The following is an 18,925-nucleotide window of genomic DNA, read 5'->3' as shown; positions in this document are numbered from 1 at the left end:
GTAATATTACTTAGCCATTAAAAAAATGAAATAATGTCATTTTCAGCAACATGGATAGACCTAGAGAGTGTCACACTGAGTGAAGTAAGTCAGACGGAGAAGTAAAAATATCATATGACATCGCTTTTATGTGGAATCTAAAAGAAATAATACAAATGAACTTATTTACAAAACAGAAAGAGAGTCACAGGCTTAGAGAACAAACTTATGGTTGCTGGGAGAAAGATGAGGGGAAAGGATAGTTAGGGAGTTTGGGTTGGATATATGTACACTGCTATATTTTAAAAGGATAACCAACAATAACCTACTACATAGTTCATGGAACTCTGCTCAATGTTATGTGGCAGCCTGGATAGAAGGGGGCTTGAGGGAGAAAGTATATATGGGTATGTATGGCTGAATCCCTTCACTGTTCCCCTGAAACTATTATAAGATTGCTAATTGGCTACACATCAATACAAAACAAAAAGTTTAAAAACTAAAAATTAAATAAAAAAGAATATAAAATGTGGTTTCTTGATTAAATCACTTGAATGTAACCCAGAAAATGGAAAACTCCAATATGCACCTTAGCATTCAAATATTATATATTACATGTGATTCAGGAAAAGATGAAGGGTCATTTTTTGCTTTATAATTCTGTGACACCAATTACATGATACTAAAATTCTGTGTTTAACTACCCTCTACTCTTATTTCATATAAATTCTTCAGTTCCTTATGTTTCTGCTAGAACTCAGGAACGGCCAAGCATAGTAGCTAATTTGTAGGTTTTTTAAAAATCATAGTACTATATAAACATTTCTCTCAAATTTGGAAAGATTTCTTTGGTGCATTAGTGATGACAAGGTTTCTCCCTCATAAGAAGCTATAAAATACAGTATTTCAAATGAGTCGGATAATATACTTCCCATTTAAGTGATATTGAAGTTCCAAAAACAGTTTTCAACACTCCGGCTTTGAAAATTGTAAAATGAATCCACAAGAAGACAAGACTGATTTAACAAACATATTAGAACTTACATATTCAAATGAGTACAGTGTGTTTCAAAGTAAAAAAATTAGGAAGTTATAAAGTCATTACAATGAAGCCACATTATTGAAAGCACCTTGGGATTTTTTTTTTTATTTGTTAGTTCATGACTCATCCAGATATTCTGTCTCAATCATATTCCTTTTGTTTAACTAAAAATATAACAGCTCAGATCAAACATCCATATTATTCACTAAATGTGGCTCAGAATGAATTCTGTTTTCCAAAATCAAGTTTTCCCTCAAATGATGAAGGTTTGTCACCACTGAAAGCACTGAAAAGAATCCCACAGGACCTTAAAGCAACTGTAAAAGAACTTCAAAAACTTTTGACAAGTAGAACATTATTGAAATTGACATAAGTATATATAACTTTCCAAGGTAACTAATTTGAATTCTGTTCAAATATTTATCAAGCATCTCTGTACTAGGTGCTGTTATAGGTGCTACAAGAAACAAAAAGATGGGTAAAACATAGTTTCCTGGGGGGAAGAATTATGATTTTAGAGGTAAAGATAAGACATGTGAATGAATGACTGTAATACAAAGAAAACTGCTAAATGACACAAGGGAGGTACAATAAATGAAGTGCAGTAGGAGTTCAAGATATGGCAAAATTGCATCACTCGTGGACTTTTATCTCAGCTGAATGTTAAAAGATGTGCAAAATTTTGAGAGAAATAAAAAAACATTCCATGGGGGAAAGAATGGCATGAACACTGCCGTTATAAAAGGATAGGGTGAGTTTGGGGATGATCAATTTACGTGGATCTAGAAAGGGAGTTAGGGTCACTTTGTGGAGTGTATTAATGCCAAGGTACATGTATATCTAATTCTGTAGAAAATAAGGAGTCATTGAAAGTTTCTAAGCAGATGAATTATATGTTGAGAATTGTAGTTCTACACATAAGGATGGTTAATGTGATTAAATGTATATAATTAAGTATACTGAATTAAGTATGGAAACTTTTACAATAATTTAGGCGAGAGATAATCCAGGCTTGGAACAAGGTTAGAAGAGGTGGAAATTGAGAAGAGAAATATAAAACATATTTCTAAAAAAGGTCTTGTGCATGGAATACAAGAAAACTAAACAATCTAGAGATTACTGAAATAGTCTTTTAATGGTCATCATAAAACTCTCTCCACAAATGGCTGCCCTGCTCAAACTAATGGAGAATTGGAGAGTCACAACTTTGAATGTGAATGTAAGACAGTGCCTAATGTTGGAAATCTGCTTCTCTTGGCTAAGAGTGGATACCCTAAAGTATATAACACACTAATTTGTATGTAAAATGGAGTCACATCATACAGATAGCTAAGATTTGTGAATCTAACTATAAAACACTTATCTTTCTCTGAGCTATTTAAATCCTAAAAGATGATGTTGTTAAAGTTCTGCCCTCAATGAGTCAGCAAATTTGGAAAACTTAGCAGTGGCCACAGGACTGGAAAAAGTCAGTTTTCATTCCAATTTCAAAGAAAGGTAATGCCAAAGGATGTTCAAACTGCCATGTGATTATACTCATTTTGCATGATAGTAAGATTATGCTCAAAATCCTTTAAGCTAGTCTTCAGCAGTATAACCATAAAGAAAGCTGAGTGCCAAAGAAATGATGCTTTCAAATTGTGGTGCTGGAGAAGACCCTTGAGAGTCCCTTGGGCAGCAAGGAGATCAAACCAGTCAGCCTTAATGGAAGGACTGATGCTGAAGCTGAAGCTTTAGTACTTTGGCCATCTGATCTGAAGAGCCAACTCATTGGAAAAGACCCTGATGCTGAGAAAGATTGAGGGCAAGAGGAGAAGGGGATGACAGAGGATGAGATGGCCGGACAGCATTACCACCAACTCAATGGACATGAGTTTGAGCAAACTTTGGGAGATAGTGAAAGACAGGAAAGCCTGGTGTGCTGCATACCGTGAGGTTTCAGAGTCAGACACGACTTAGCAATTGGAACAACAACAATCTTTCTCATACTTAAAACAGATACCATATATCAGAATATTAGTTATAAATTATATATATACATTAATATACATAGTTATATGTCCACAAGAAAGCATGCACATAGTTACTTTTATGGGTGACTTAAGGAATTTTTTAAGTAATTTTCATCATATTTAATTATATGCCATTTAGACCTTACATATGCCTCTGCTGGTGGCTCAGCTGGTAAAGAATCCAGAATCCATTGGTGTAACAAAGCTCCTATCTGAAATATACTATATTTTAGATAAGCCAGAAAATTAAGTATATTATTAATTAACATGTGCTTATATAGAGTTTGATTATCTGAAACATTCAGATAATAACCATACCTCTCAGTAAACTTCAGCAGTAAGCAATTCACAAAGTAATGTTTTAGCTTTCCATCAGTTGCTTTGCTATCAGTTGAGCATTAAAACCTGTCAAGAATTTTGCTATAATCAGCAGGGCTTCCTAGACTTTTTTCAATTATGAGATATAGAGCATAGAGGACACTGCTGGGCATGCAATATGCAATCAATAAATATATACTAATTGATCAAATTAACTTGTTCCTTTATTGTTTACTAGCTTCACTTGCCAAAATTCAACAAAGGCCATGAGTGGAAATATGGGGTAGGCAGTTGAGAGGAAGGGAATAAGTTGTTTCTGACTGAGAATAATGTGTCCTGGAGCAATGAAGGAAAGAAATAAAATATTTCCCTCTTTTCTCTCTACCAAGTGTAGAAAAGCTATCAGGAAGTAAATAATCTTTACATTTGAAATTTTAATTACAACTTTTGGCCAAGCAACTAACACATTTTTTAAGCACTTGGATTTTTTCTCTATTAAGTCATATGAAATTAGTGTTTAGAGAAGTTTACTAGCTTGACAAATTCTTGCAGTTGACAACCAAAATGCTATTTTTTTGTTGTTGTTGTTTTTACAATGTAATTTTAGTAGTTAAAAGTTCACAAACTACAAGAGATTAAGATCAGGGAAACTTGAATTCCAAGACACTCCACTGGAATTATAAAAGTACTCACAGATGACATAACAAATCTGGTTTTACCATACTGATTTTAGAGATATTTCCTGTTAAAAATAATGGAGGGATATAGTAAAAAATATAAATTAATATGTGTTTTAATTCCAAGGACCTGGGGAGTATAGAAATATATATCTCTATCCTTTGAAATTATGCCTTCTAAAATATATTAAAATTTTATCTTTATGTTTCATATGTAAAAAAATAATTGAGAAAATATAAGCATTCTTTACTAACTTTAGAAAACAAGTTGTCAGATTTATATTTAAGTTCTCTCTCTATATATATACAACTGAAATTAACAGTTTTATTACATGGATATTCAGAGATAAATTTCTTTAAAAAAAAAACAGCAAAAGATTTATAGCTTTTATCAAGCTACAATATTCTCTGCTTTGGACTAGCATTCTTAACATGAATCATGGTTTCCTGTCTTTGCTTTGCATATGGGTCCTTGCTGAACCAAAAGATAGGCACTTAAAAGACATCTAACACCCTGATAGTTTATTGCTGATAGTAGTTTTTGTACTGATATATTTACTATGTAATTTAAAAGACAAACAGCAAAGACAATAACAAGATGGAGTAAGCAGATTTAGAGTCGCATCCCCTTACCCTGGAAACATTAAATTAACAGATAGAAATTGAAAAGAACAACATCATGGTAGCTCTAGAAATTAGTTCAAGATTTTACAGCAATCAAACAAAGAAAAAATCAAGAAAGAGCCACATTAAGAATCCACCTGCAATGCAGGAGACGCAGGAGACACGGGTTCAATCCCTGGGTTGGGAAGATCGCCTGGAGGAGGAAATGGCAACTCACTCCAGTATTTTTGCCAGGAAAATCTCATGGACAGAGGACCCTGGTGAGCTACAGCTCATCGTGTTGCAAAGAGTCAAACATGACCGAGTACCTGCAGGAGCACACAAAAAAGTAGGAAATTTCATGGCATTTAAAAAATGTTGCACTCTCTTCCTTGTGTGGCATGACATGGATCACAGAAAGTGTTGATTTGGTCACCAGTCCCCTTATGTGAACCAAAGAGAACAGAATAGAGTGAACTTACAACATTCTAACCTGACTTTGGGCTGCTTGAGAGATTCATCTCTTTAGATCCTAAATTGGAGTTCACACAGCCAAGAGTGGCATAGCTCAGATCTCAGGCTAGGGAAAGTGGCAGGAAGTAGCAGGAAAGACTCAAAAAAATAGCAAGAAAGAGATTATTGATGCATACACTAGACCTTCCAAGGGTCTAAGAGAAACAAAAATGAGGCTCTTTGGGAAATAAAAATATTTAAATGTAGCCACGTACAGAGGGAAATCAGCACAAAGCATGCACACAGGACCAGAGGAGACACATGCCCAAGAAAAGCCTACAAAGACCTTACGCCATTACACCAGTCTAATTAGTGAAGGTCTTCAAATGCGAAGACAGGCGGCAAAGAATTGGGAAGGTGACTATTTGTTCAAGTGCCCAATTTAAAAAGTCACAAAATATGCAAAGAAATAGGAATACATCAGTCATTCAAAAGAATAAAATAAATGTCCAGAAAAATGTCTTTGAAGAAACATGGACATTGGAATTACTAGGCAAATACTTTAAAACAATTATTTTAAATATGTTCAATGAACTAAAGAAAAAAGCATAAAGAGATGAAAGCAATCAGAGTGACAATATATGTACAAAATGAGGATATCAACAAAGAGACAGAAATTACAAAAGGAACCAAACAGAAATTTTGAAGCTGAAAATACTATAAATGAACTGAAAAATTCATTGAAAGATTTCAAAAGAAGATAAAAGAGAAGATCACTGAACTTGAAAACAGGATCTTTGATGTTATGAAGATTTAGGAACAAAAAAGGTAAAAGAATTCTTGAAAAGGTGAACAAGTCCTGCGAGACAAATGGGACATCAACAAGCAGACAATATATACATTATAGAAGTCTTGGAAGGAAAAGATAAAGAGTCAGAGAAATGATTTGAATCAAACTTTTCAAATTTGAGAAAAGTCATTGTTATACATATCCAAGAACTTAAAACAAACAAACAAACAAACAAAAAATCCAAGTAGGATAAATATAAAGAATTCCACACAGAGACACATTATAATCAAACTGTCAAGATATAAGGACAAGGAAAGATTATTGGAAACAGTGAAAGTGGACTCATCACACAAAGGGGATTCTTAATAAGATTATCAGAGGATTTCATAGCAGAAAGTTTGTAGGTAAGAAGGAAGTTGGAGAATATATTTAAAGTGATAAAATTAAAAAAAAATTACCAACTGTCAATTATGTATCTAGGAAACAGTCCTTCCATAATGAAGGAGAAATTAAAACATTTCCAGATAAATATAAATAAAGTCAATTTATTACCACTAAATTTTCTCTGCAAGAAATGGTAAAGGAAGTCTTTCAAGTTGAGATGAAAAAACACTAAACATTAAATTGAAGCCATATGAAATTATAATTTTCTCCAGTAAAGGTAAACACACGGACAAATATAAAAACCAGTATTACTGTAATGCTTGGTTTGTAATTCCACTTTTTATTTTATAAATGAATTTATAGATGAAGGAGTAAAATAACTATAAATCCACATTAATTGGTACTCAATATATACTCAATATATAAAAATGTAATTTGTGATGTCATTAAAGTGGTATGACAGAGCTGTTAAGGATTAAAATCTTTGTATGCAACTGACGTTACATTACTATCAATTTAAAATAGATTGCTATAATTTTAAGACATTATATATGTAACTCTCACGGTAAACACAAGGGAAATATATATGGGAATCAGGAAGGAACCAAAAAGAGTTACTATTAAAAAGACAGTTAAACAGAAAAGAAGGTAGTATTTGATGAAATAAAGGGCAAAAATATATAAGACTTTCAGAAAGTAACACAAGGGACACTAGTAAGTCTTTTACTCTCAGTAATTACATGTAAATGGATTGACTTCCCAAATTATTAATAAAAGACAGGTTAAAAGAATGGATAAAAAGCAGGATTCAACTCTAAGCTGTCTACAACAGACTCACTATAGATCTAAGGAACGTTATCTTACTCAATACACAATACAAGCTTAAATGGGGCAAAGGCCTAAATATAAAAGTTAAAATTATTAACATTTTAGAAGAAAATATAGCAGAATAGCTTCATGATAATGAATTTGCAATGATTTTTTAAATATGACACCAAAAACATAAGAACAAAACAGAAACTAGATACGTTTAACTACATTAAAATTAAAAACTTTGTTCATCAAAAGGATAATATCAATAGAACAAAAAGGCAAACTGTGTAATGACAGAAAATAATTGTAAGTCACATATTTGATAAGAGATTAATATTGCAATTTATAAAGAACTCTTACAATCTAAAACAATACACAAGCAATCTGATTAAAAATGGCTAAGGAAGATCAAACTAAAGGAAAAGAGGGAGTAGGAAGGGAATGAAAAGTACTAGAGGAGAAAAAATACAAAAGATAATGGAAGAAAAACAATAGAAAATCAATTAAAACATTTTTTTCCAAGAGCAATACATTAAAAAAAATTTTTTATGTAGATTGACTATAGACTGTTGACTGATGACTCTCAAAGAGATATGTCCATATCTTAACAACTGAAATCTGTGAATGTGACTTTATTTGGAATAAGGACCTTTGAAGATGTAATTAAGTTAAGGATCTTGAGATGTGATCATGCCAGAATATTTAGATGGACTCTAAATCCAAGGACTAGTATCCTTACAAGAGAAAGAAGAGAAGGCATGAAAGGAAGTCAGATAAAGATGGAGGCATAGATTGAAGTTATGAAGTGACAAGTCAAAGAAAACCTGGAGCCACAAGAAATTGAAAAAAACAAAAAAGTGTTCTCTCCTTGAGCCATCAGAGTACAACCCTGAGGATACACTGAATATAGAACTGTAAGAGAATACATTTCTACTGTTGTAAGTCACTCAATTTCTGGTTATCTTTTATATAAACCCTAAGAGATTAATATACTAACCAAAGGGAAAGGAATGAGAACACATTACTAAAACTAAGAATGAAAGAAAGCACTCTCTACCAACTAACAAACATTTAAAACATGAAAAGGGAATACTACGAAAAAACCTTATACCAACAAACTATATAACTTGATCAAAATAGATATCTAGAAAGATCTAAAATCCCAAAAGTGATCCAAGAAGAAATAAAAAATCTGAATGGGCTTAAACAAGTAAAAAATTAACAACACCAAAATCGCCAACAAAAAGTCCCAGCCAAGATACACAGATGACACCACCCTTATGGCAGAAAGTGAAGAGGAACTAAAAAGCCTCTTGATGAAAATGAAAGAGGAGGGTGAAAAAGTTGGCTTAAAGCTCAACATTCAGAAAACTAAGATCATGGCATCTAGTCCCATCACTTCATGGGAAATAGATGGGTAAACAGTGGAAAGAGTGGCTGAATTTATTTGGGGGGGGGGGCTCCAAAATCACTGCAGATGGTGATTGCAGCCATGAAATTAAAAGACACTTACTCCTTGGAAGGAAAGTGATGACCAACCTAGATAGCATATTAAAAAGCAGAGACATTACTTTGCCAACAAAGGTCCGTCTGGTCAAGGCTATGGTTTCTCCAGTGGTCATGTATGGATGTGAGAGTTGGACTGTGAAGAAAGCTGAGTGCTAAAAATTGATGCTTTTGAACTGTGGTGTTGGAGAAGATCTCTTGAGAGTCCTTGGACTGCAAGGAGATCCAACCAGTCCATCCTGAAGGAGATCAGTCCTGGGTATTCATTGGAAGGACTGATGCTGAAGCTGAAACTCCAGTACTTTGGCCACCTCATGCGAAGAGTTGACTCATTGGAAAAGACCCTGATGCTGGGAGGTGTTGGGGGCAGGAGGAGAAGGGGATGGCAGAGGCTGAGATGGCTGGATGGCATCACCGACTCGATGGGCATGAGTTTGAGTAAACTCCGGGAGTCGGTGATGGACAGGGAGGCCTGGTGTGCTGCGATTCATGGGGTTGCAGAGTCGGACATGACTGAGCGACTGAACTGAACTGAAGATGGCTTCACTGGTGAATTCTACTAAGCATTTAGAGAATTAATAACAATTCTTTACAAAATAATCCAAAAAGTAGGATAGAACACTTCACAACTCATTCTATCAGGTCAGTATTACACTGATATCAAACCAAAGTATTATAATAAAGAAAACTATATGATGCTATCTCTTACGAATATATCCTCATAAATCTTCAACAAAATAGTATCAAACCAAATCCAGCAACATGTAAAAGGGATTTACACCATGTTTAAATGAGACTTATCACAGGAATGCAAGGGTGATTGAACATCTAAAAATCAACTAACATAACACACCATATTGCTAGCATAATGGAGAAAAATCACATGTTAACCTCAATGGGTATAGAAAAAAGCATTTTAAAAAGATTATCCACAATGACCCAGTGTAGCTTATTCCAAGAGTTTATGGTTGGTTCAACATATAAAAGCTAATCAAGAGTGATTTCACTAAGATGGGACATAGGTCTTTCTTACTTGGCCCCTCACCACACAAGAACAAATAACAACTCTTACTGGACAAGACACTACAGAGAAAAGTTTGGAAAGCCACTATGGGGTTAAAGCAGTCTCCTGCATCACAGAGACCAATAGAGACCACATTAGAATGGTAAGAGCAGTGGCCACATGCTGACCACATTGCCCCTCCCCTAGGCTGACACAGCACCACACCAAGATGTTTCCTCTGAGGCTCCAGTTCATCCAGGGAAAAGAGAGTGCTCAAAGTAGACATCCTGCACCCCCTGCATTGTGGGTCGCTTCTTGAGATTCCCCACTCCAGTATATCCCACAAGGATTATGGGTAAGTTTGTAGGGGTTGACCACTATGAATCTGATTGTGATACAGAAAGGGGAGGAGGTTAGCAACAACCAGAATTAAATCTTACTAGACCAAGTTCAAACCTAGAGCACCCAAGAAGTGGTCCCAGCCAGTGGTTTTGGTCATCTACAGAGCCAAGTCAGTGGCATAGTCTGACCAGGGGATTTGATGTGGTGAAGGTTTGCCTGATTTGGGTCCTCAAAAAAAACAGCATTCCAGTCCTGGAGCCTGGTCTTCCCTGACTCAGGAAGGGAAACTGAGTCATAGCCCAATCCACTGCTCAGAGTGGCTCCCAACCCCACCTGAGCAGAAAGGCTGGTCAGAAGAACTGAAAGCTGACCAGTTCAGTCAACAAATTATATAATTTGGACAAAATAAATATCTAGAAATATCTAAAATCTCAAAAGTGATCCAAGAAGAAATAAAAAATCTGAGTGGGCTTAAACAAGTAAAAATTAATAACACCAGAATCTCCAACAAAGTGTTGTCAGCTGACTGTGAACAACACTTGAGCAGAGTATGGCAGGCAGAACTGATCATCCACAGAGAAAACCTAGAGGCACTTTTCAGCCAGAAAGCTTTGGGAGCGGGGTCAGCTGATTCAAGATTACAAATAAATATCCTTGCCCAGCTTGGAGTCAGTTTACTTATTCTGCTTAGGCAGGGGAGCTAATTCTAGCTCCACCCATTGCTGAGTGTAGACGCAGCTCCCACAAGACAAGACACCCTGATCCAGAATACCTGAGAGGCTTCTTGGGGCTGGTCCTCCTGTTTAGCCCAGGCAGGGAAGCTAGTTAGCAAGGCTACTCACTGCTGAGTGTACCTCCCTGCCCTGCTCAACAAGAAAGGCTGGCCAATACTCCCGGAGAGTCCATCAATGCTCAAGTAGAGTTCAGCAAGCAGAATTGATCATCCAAATAGCAAAGTCAATGGTCCCATTTATTCAGGGAACTTGGCAGAATGGTTTGCCTTGAATTAAGACCAAAAACAAAGAGCTCTACCAGTTTTGAAGCTACTTCTCCAGCTGTTGCAGGTAGGGCAACTAACTCACACTTTCCTGTTCATGGCTGAATATAGCTCTTAAACTGCACAGTCGAGGAACTTAACCAGAACACACAGGAAGCTGCACAACCAATTCAACAGCCCTGTATAGAGTGGTGCTCAAAAAGAGAGCACAACCGATGACTTTCTCTATCTGCAGAGCAAAACCATAGGCCTCATCTAACCAGAGAATTCAGTGCACACTCTAACATGATTCTGGTCCCCAGAGAATGAACTGTATAGGCCCTTGGTGTTGTCCTGCTGTGCCACCAAGGCAGGAAATAAAATTCATAGCCTCACCAATTCCTGAGTATATAACCTAGACCTGAATATCTAGTAAACCTGTCTAGAGAATCCAGACAACTACAGAACTATTATATCCTACAGCTTTGCTAGAGTAGTAAACTAAGCCAGTAGTACTATCCAACCATTCTCATGCATTCTTTGCATCCCACTCAAGCAAAGAGCTCAGTCAGTGACCTCACCTCAAAATAGACTCTGATAGCAGGACCCACCTGCCCAAGGACATAACCAACAGACTTGTTCAGAAACCCAGCCTGAGCTGATTGGTGAAGAACTGTCTTGGCCAGAGAGAACCTGTAAAGTCTGAGAGAGAAAACTTCCTCAAATAAGCAGATACAAAAGTAAAGAATTAAGGATCATAAAATATCAGGCAAACATGACATCAGCAGAGAGAACTAATAAAACTCCAATAACCCTGAAGAAATGGAAATTGTTAGCTTACACAAAGAATTCAAAATAAAGTTCTTAGACAAGCTTAATGAACTACAAAAACAGACATACAAAATAAATTAGGAAAATAATACAAGAACAAAATGAGTAACAAAGAGATAAAAACCATAAGAAAACTACAACAATAACTCCTAGATATGCAAAATACAATGACTGAAGAATTCAATACAAAGCTTCAAAAGCAGACTTGGTTACACAAAAAGATTCAGTGACCTGGAAGACTGGATATTTGGAAATATCAGTCAGAGGAGAAAAAAAGAATTAAAAAGAGAAAAGAATTAACAAGAATGAAGAAGCCGAAGAAATTTATAGGACACAGTAAAAACATCTATATTAAGGGAATTCCAGAAAGAGAAGAGAGCAAATGGGGAAGAAAGTGTATTTAAAGTAAAAATGGCTGAAAACTTCCCCAAAATGGAGAAAGAAATGGACACCCAGATCCATGAGACACAAAGAATCCCAAATAAGTTGAAACTGAATAAGGCTACACTAAGATATATTATAACTACACTTGCACTCCATTTATTTGCACTTCATTTATTGTGTTTTGCAGACATTGTGTTTGTTACAAATAGAATTTTTGTGGCCACCCTGCATCAAATAAATTTATCAGCATCATTTGTCCAACATTTGCTCACTTCATGTTTCTGTGTCACATTTTGGTAATTCTTGCAATATTTTAAACTTTTTTCGTATTATTGTATTTTTATGGTGATCTGTGATCTTTGATGTTACTATTGGAATTGTTTTGGGGTACCATAAGCCATGTCCATATAAGATTGTAAACAATAAATTTGAGTGCTTTGATTACTCCACCAACCGGCCATTTCCTCATTTCTCTGCCTCTCCTCAGGCCTGCCTATTACCTGAGGCACAACAATACAAAAATTAGGCCAATTAATAAGCCTACAATGTCCTCTACATGTTCAAATGAAAGAAACAGTTAATGTGGTAAATTTTATTGCTGTCTTATTTTAAGAAACTGCCACAGCACCACCCAACAGTCAGCCACCAGCATCCTAATCACTCAGCAGCCAAGAACATTGAAGCAAGACCTTTCACCAGAAAAAGATTATGACTTGCTGAATGCTCAGAAAATAGTTACCATTTTTAGTAGCAAAGCAAGTTTAAATTAAGCTATATACATTTTATTTTAGACATAATGCTATTGCACATTGAACAGACTACAGTATAGTATAAACAACTTTTATATGCACTGGGAAACCAAAAATTTCATATGTTTCACCTTATTGCCATCACTTTTTTAGGGTGGCCTGGAACTGAACCCAGAATAGCTGTGAGGTATGCCCAATAGTCAAAAGCCTAAGACATTCCAGTTCAGGATGGCAGAGTAGAAGAACGTGCACTCATCTCCTCCTATGAAAGCACAAAAATCACAACTAGCTATTGAGTAACCATAAAGAGGAGGATGCTGCTACCTGCCAAAAAAGACACCCCATACCAAAGACATGAAGAAGCTGCAATGGGATGGTAGTGGGGCAAAATACGATAAAATCAAATTCCATACCTGCCAGGTGGGTGACCCACAATCTGGAGAACAATAATACCAAATAATTTCTCCCACTGTTGTGAAGGTTTTAAGCCCCACATCAGGGTTCCCAGCCTGAGGATCTGGCAAAGGGACTGGGAATCCCCAGGGGGATCTGACTTTGAAGATCAGCAGAATTTGATTATAAGACTTCCACAGGATAGGGGGAAACATAGACTCCATTCCTGAAGGGCACAAATAAAATCTTGTGCATGCCAAGACCCAGTGGAGAGGAACAGTGATTCCATAGGAGACTGAACCAGACCCACCTGCTAGTGTTGGAGGGTCTCCTGTGGGTCAGGAGTGGTTCACTGTGGGGCTAAGGACAATGGCAGCAGCAGTCCTAGAAGGGGGCCCTTGGTGTAAGTCCTCTTGCAGGTCACCATTAACCCTACCATAGAGCCCACTGTTAGACTTCAAGGCTGGATTGTCTCAGTCAAAACAACTAACAGGGAGGGAGCACAACACCACTAACTAGTAGATAATTTGGTTAACGTTTTACTGAGCACAGCCCTGCCCACAAGAGTCAGTTTTTCCCACTACCAATCCCTCCCATCATGAAGCTTATACAAGCCTCTTAGCCTCACCCATCAGAGGGCAGACAAAAGAAGCAAGAAAAAACACAATCTGACAGTGGCTAGAATGAAAACCACATTACAAAAAGCTAAGAAGGGTGAAAAAGCAAAGGGTTTTGTCCCAGATGAAGTGACAAAATAAAACCCCAGAAAGACAACCAAATGAAGAAGAGATAGGCAACTTTCCAGAAAAAGAATTCAGAATAATGATAGTGAAGGTGATCCAGGATCTCAGAAAAAGAATGGAGGCAAAGACTGAGAAGATGCAAGAAATGTTTACCAAAGACCTAGAAGAACTAAAGAACAAACAAACAAAGGAATCAATAGCAGAATAACTCAGAAAGAAGAATGGATAAATCACCTGGAGGACAGAATGGTGGAAATCACTGCTGCAGAACAGAATATAGGAAAACAGAATGAAAAAAAAAAATCGAAACAGCCTAAAAGACCTCTGGGACAACATTAAGTATAACAATATTTGCATTATAGGGATCACAAAAGGAGGAGAGAGAAAAGACAAGAGAAAGCATCTGAAAAATAGCTGTAAACTTCCCTAACATGGAAAAGAAAATAGTCAACCAAGTCCAGGAAGCATAGAGAGTCCCAGGCAGGATGAGCCCAAGGAGGAACACATTGAGACACATACTAATCAAAATTTTAAAATTAAAGACAGATAAAATATTAAAAACACCAAAGGAAAAACAACAAATATCCTACAAGGGAAATTCCATAAGGTTATCAGCTGATTTTTCAACAGAAACTCTACAAGCCAGGAGGGAATGGCATGATATATTTAAATTGGTGAAAGAGAAAAACCAACAACCAAGAATATTCTAGCCAGAAAGATTCTCATTCAGACTTGATGGAGAAATCAAAAGCTTTCCAAACAAGCAAAAGTTAAGAGAATTTAGCACCACCAAACCAGCATTACAACAAATACTAAAGAAATTGCCCTAGGAAGGAAACACAAGAGAAGGAAAAGACATACACAAAATAAATCAAAAACAATTTAGAAAATGGTAACAGGATAGTACATATCAATAATTACAGTAAATGTAAAACATGGCTTCTCCTCAGAAACAAATCTGGAGCTTTGAGGAGAAAAACAAATACATAGGCATTTGTATTTTTCAAACAATTCCAAGATAATTCTAATATGCATCTGAATTTTTTAAAAGTTATTGATGTTTTTCCATTAAATGGTAGCTTTAGTGATATAGATTCTATTATTTTCTGTGGACCAATGGTATACAATGGCATTAAGCAAATAATAGTTATATAATCACAATAGTAAAAGATGTTTATCAGTTTTCACAATCAATAGCCAGACAAAAAATTTAAAAATAATTGCAAGCCATAATAAAAGCATAATTAACCTAACAATATAAAATAATTACATACATTTTTGGGGGTTAAGTAGAGTGGTGTGGTAAGTGGAAGTGAATACATGCACAAGTTCTCATCCACCCAGGCAGTCTATGACATTTGATTGGTGCATTTAATCTACTTATATATACACACAGACAATATATATATATATAGCATTTTATATAGCATATATATACATAAGCATATATATTTTTATAGTGTGTGTACACACACACACACACACACATATATATATATATACAGAAGTTTTTCTACTACATTTGATAAAGGACAGAGAAAGAACAACAACAAAGAGACTGAGATTGGAAAACATAAATTAAATAAAATGGGAGCACTGAATATGAGATAGAAAAAGTGAAACTAGATAAAAGTAAAACATGGTCATATAATCCATTTTTTTAAACATGGCTGCTCAATAGAAACAAATCTGGAGCATTGGGGAAAAAAGCAATCCATGGCAGCTCAGTGGTTAAGAATCTGCCTGCAAATACAAGAGACCTGGGTTTGATCCCTGGGTGGGGAAGATCCCTTGGAGAAGGAAGTGGCAACCCCTCCAGTATTCTTGCCTGGGAGATCCCATGGAGAGGGGAGCCTGGTGGGCTACAGTCCATGCGGCTAAAGTGCAAGAGTAAGATATGACTGAGTGACTAAACAACAACAATGTATAATATATATACATTTTAAAAAATCTATAAATGTTTGCCTAGTCAAAAAATATTTTGGTTCCATTTGTTTAGCTTAGTATGAATAGAATACTAGATTTCTAATTTATATTCACTCAAAACTTTGATATAATTCAATGTATTTTGGCATCTAGTATTACAACTAAAAGTCTAGAAAATTTATTATCTTGGTGACTTAAAAAAAATTTTAATGAGGCTTGAAACTTCTAGAGAATATAAAGAAATACTATGTTATAAAAAACAGGGAGTTAACAATATTACAGTATTAAAAACTAAAGTACAGATTTTATTCAAATTTCACAAAATTTTATGCTAATGTTCATTAATGTTTTCATACCTCATCGAAGACTCCAACTTGTATTTAAATACATTGAGGCTGCATGCAACAAAATCTGACAAATTCTCTTTTCATTCTTACTCTATTACAAATATTTTTTAATTTTCCTTGTTATGACTTCCGAGATACTTTCATCATTTAATGTGGACATTTAATTTCCAAATACATGGGATTTTGTTTAATGTATCTTTAATATTAATTTCTTATTTTGATACTAATTTTTCATTTAAATGCTTTCTTCTCTGCAATCACCCTCTGTGCTTTCTCCAGTCTAACTTTATTGAGGCTTTCAATGGCAGAGTCAAAGATCTCTCTCAGTAAATGTCACACTGCACTTGAAATTATGTGGGTTATTTTCAAATATATCTTGATATTGATTTATAAAATAGTTCCACAGTGATAAGTAAATAGATTCTGTATAATTTCTATACCTTTAGACCACAAAAATTTTTCACCTTGTTTTATGTCCCTCGATATATTCCAGTGTCTCTGAGTTTACAGTTTACTGAAACTTGAATAGAATTTTATGCAGATGGTGACTGAAACCACCAAATTAAAAGGCACTTGCTCCTTGGAAGAAAAGCTATGACCAACCTAGACAGTATATTAAAAAGCAAAAAGCAGAGACTTTATTTTGCTGACAAGGTCCGTCTAGTCAAAGCTGTGGTTTTTCCAGTAGTCATGTATGGATGTAAGAGTTGGCCTATAAAGAAAGCTGACTGAATATTATCTATGGTGGAACAGGTCACCAGCCCAGGTGGGATGCATGAGACAAGTGCTCGGGCCTGGTGCACTGGGAAGACCCAGAGGAATCGGGTGGAGAGGGAGGTGGGAGGGGGGATCGGGTTGGGGAATACGTGTAAATCTGTTGCTGATTCATGTCAACGTATGACAAAACCCACTGAAAAAATAAATAAATAAATAAATAAATAAAAAGAAAGCTGACTGTCGAAGAATTGATGTTTTTGAATTATGGTGTTGAAGAAGACTATTGAGAGTCCCTTGGACTGCAAGGAGATCCAACCAGTCCATCCTAAAGAAAATCAGTCCTGAATATTCGTAGGAAGGACTGATCCTGAAGTTGAAACTCCAATACTTTGGTTACCTGATGCAAAGAACTGACTCACTGGAAAAGACCTTGATGCTGGGAAAGATTGAAGGCAGGAAAAGGGGATGACAGAGGATGAGATGGTTGGATGGCATCACCAACTCAATGGACGTGAGTTTGAGCAACTCTAGGAGTTGGTGATGGACAGGGAGTCCTGGCGTGCTGCAGTCTGTGAGGTCACAAAGAATCAGACACGACTGAGCGACTGAACTGAATAGTAAGTCTTTACTTATCAATAAAGAATTTAAATGCAAATTGATTAAATTTCTCATCAAATGAACCGGGATAGCTGAAAGGATGAAAGAACAAGATCCACTGAAAACTTGTGAGAGCCTCATTTTAGCCTAATAAACACATAGACTTAGAACGAAGGGATGGAAAAAAACATTTCAAGCAAGTGGCAACCTAAAAAAAGCAGGGTTAGCTATACTTATAACAGAAAACATAGTCTTTAAAATGAAACTGGTAAAAAGTACAATGAAAGTCATTATGTAATTACAAAGGGGTGAGTCCATCAAGAAGCAATAATGGTTATAAATATGTATGCACCCAACATTGGAATACCTAAATATATATATGTAAATCATACCAAAATGCATAAAATATATAAAGCAAACACTAACATAAGTGAAAGAAGAGATAAACAACAATCCAAGAATAGTTGGACTTTAATATCCCACTTTTAGAAAGGGATAGATCATTCAGGCAGAATATCAATATAAAGCAAAGCATTTAACTGATACTGTAGAAAAAATGGCTGTAACAGACATATACAGTATATTCTGTTTGACAACAGAAATAAGACAGAGCATTTATGGTCAACTAATATTTCACAAGGGAGCCAAAAATACTCAAAGAAGAAAATATAGTTTATTAAATGGTGCTGAGAAAATTGGATTTCATATGCAAAAAGATAATGAATCTAACACTGACAAAAATGAACTGAAAATGATCTTAAGTGTAAAACCAGAAGCCATAAGAGCCCTTCAAGAAAATAGGAAAAAATCTGACATAGATCATGCCAGTAATTTTTTTATATATATGATAACTAAACCATAAGAAACAGAATAAAAAATAAACAAGTGAGACTACATCAAACTAAAAAACTTCCACATAGCAAAAGAATGATCCAAAACTGATAAACTATGGAATAGGAAAAAGATTTGCAAACAATGTAGCTGATAAGAGCTTTCATCCAAAACATATAAAGAACACATGCAACTTAATAGCCAAAAACTAAATAACTCAATTAAAAAGTGTCTAACTCTTTGTGACCCCATGGACTGTAGCCCACCAGACTCCTCTGCTCATGGGATTTTTCAGGCAAGAATACTGGAGTGGGTTGCCATCTTACTCCTCCAGGACATCTTCCCAACCCAGGGATCGAACCTGCATCTCCTGTGTCTCTTGCATTGCAGGCAGATTCTTTTCCACTTAGCCATCAAAGAAGCTCCCCCCCCCCCACCCCAAAATGGGCAAAGGGCCTGAACATACATTTCACCAAAGAAAATATACAAAAGGAAGCTGAGCCATCGAA

At 35.7% G+C, this 18,925-nt stretch overlaps 1 protein-coding gene across 1 annotated transcript in view; it reads right to left on the bottom strand.

The window, feature by feature from the left end:
* Window positions 1-18,925, bottom strand: part of HDX (highly divergent homeobox) — a 211,601-nt gene that overhangs the window by 139,466 nt on the left and 53,210 nt on the right. The gene's annotated exons all lie outside the window — the stretch shown is intronic.

Source organism: Cervus canadensis, chromosome X (assembly GCF_019320065.1).
Source record: "Cervus canadensis isolate Bull #8, Minnesota chromosome X, ASM1932006v1, whole genome shotgun sequence".
NCBI lineage: Eukaryota > Metazoa > Chordata > Mammalia > Artiodactyla > Cervidae > Cervus > Cervus canadensis.
This window is presented reverse-complemented; position numbering and strand designations above follow the sequence as displayed.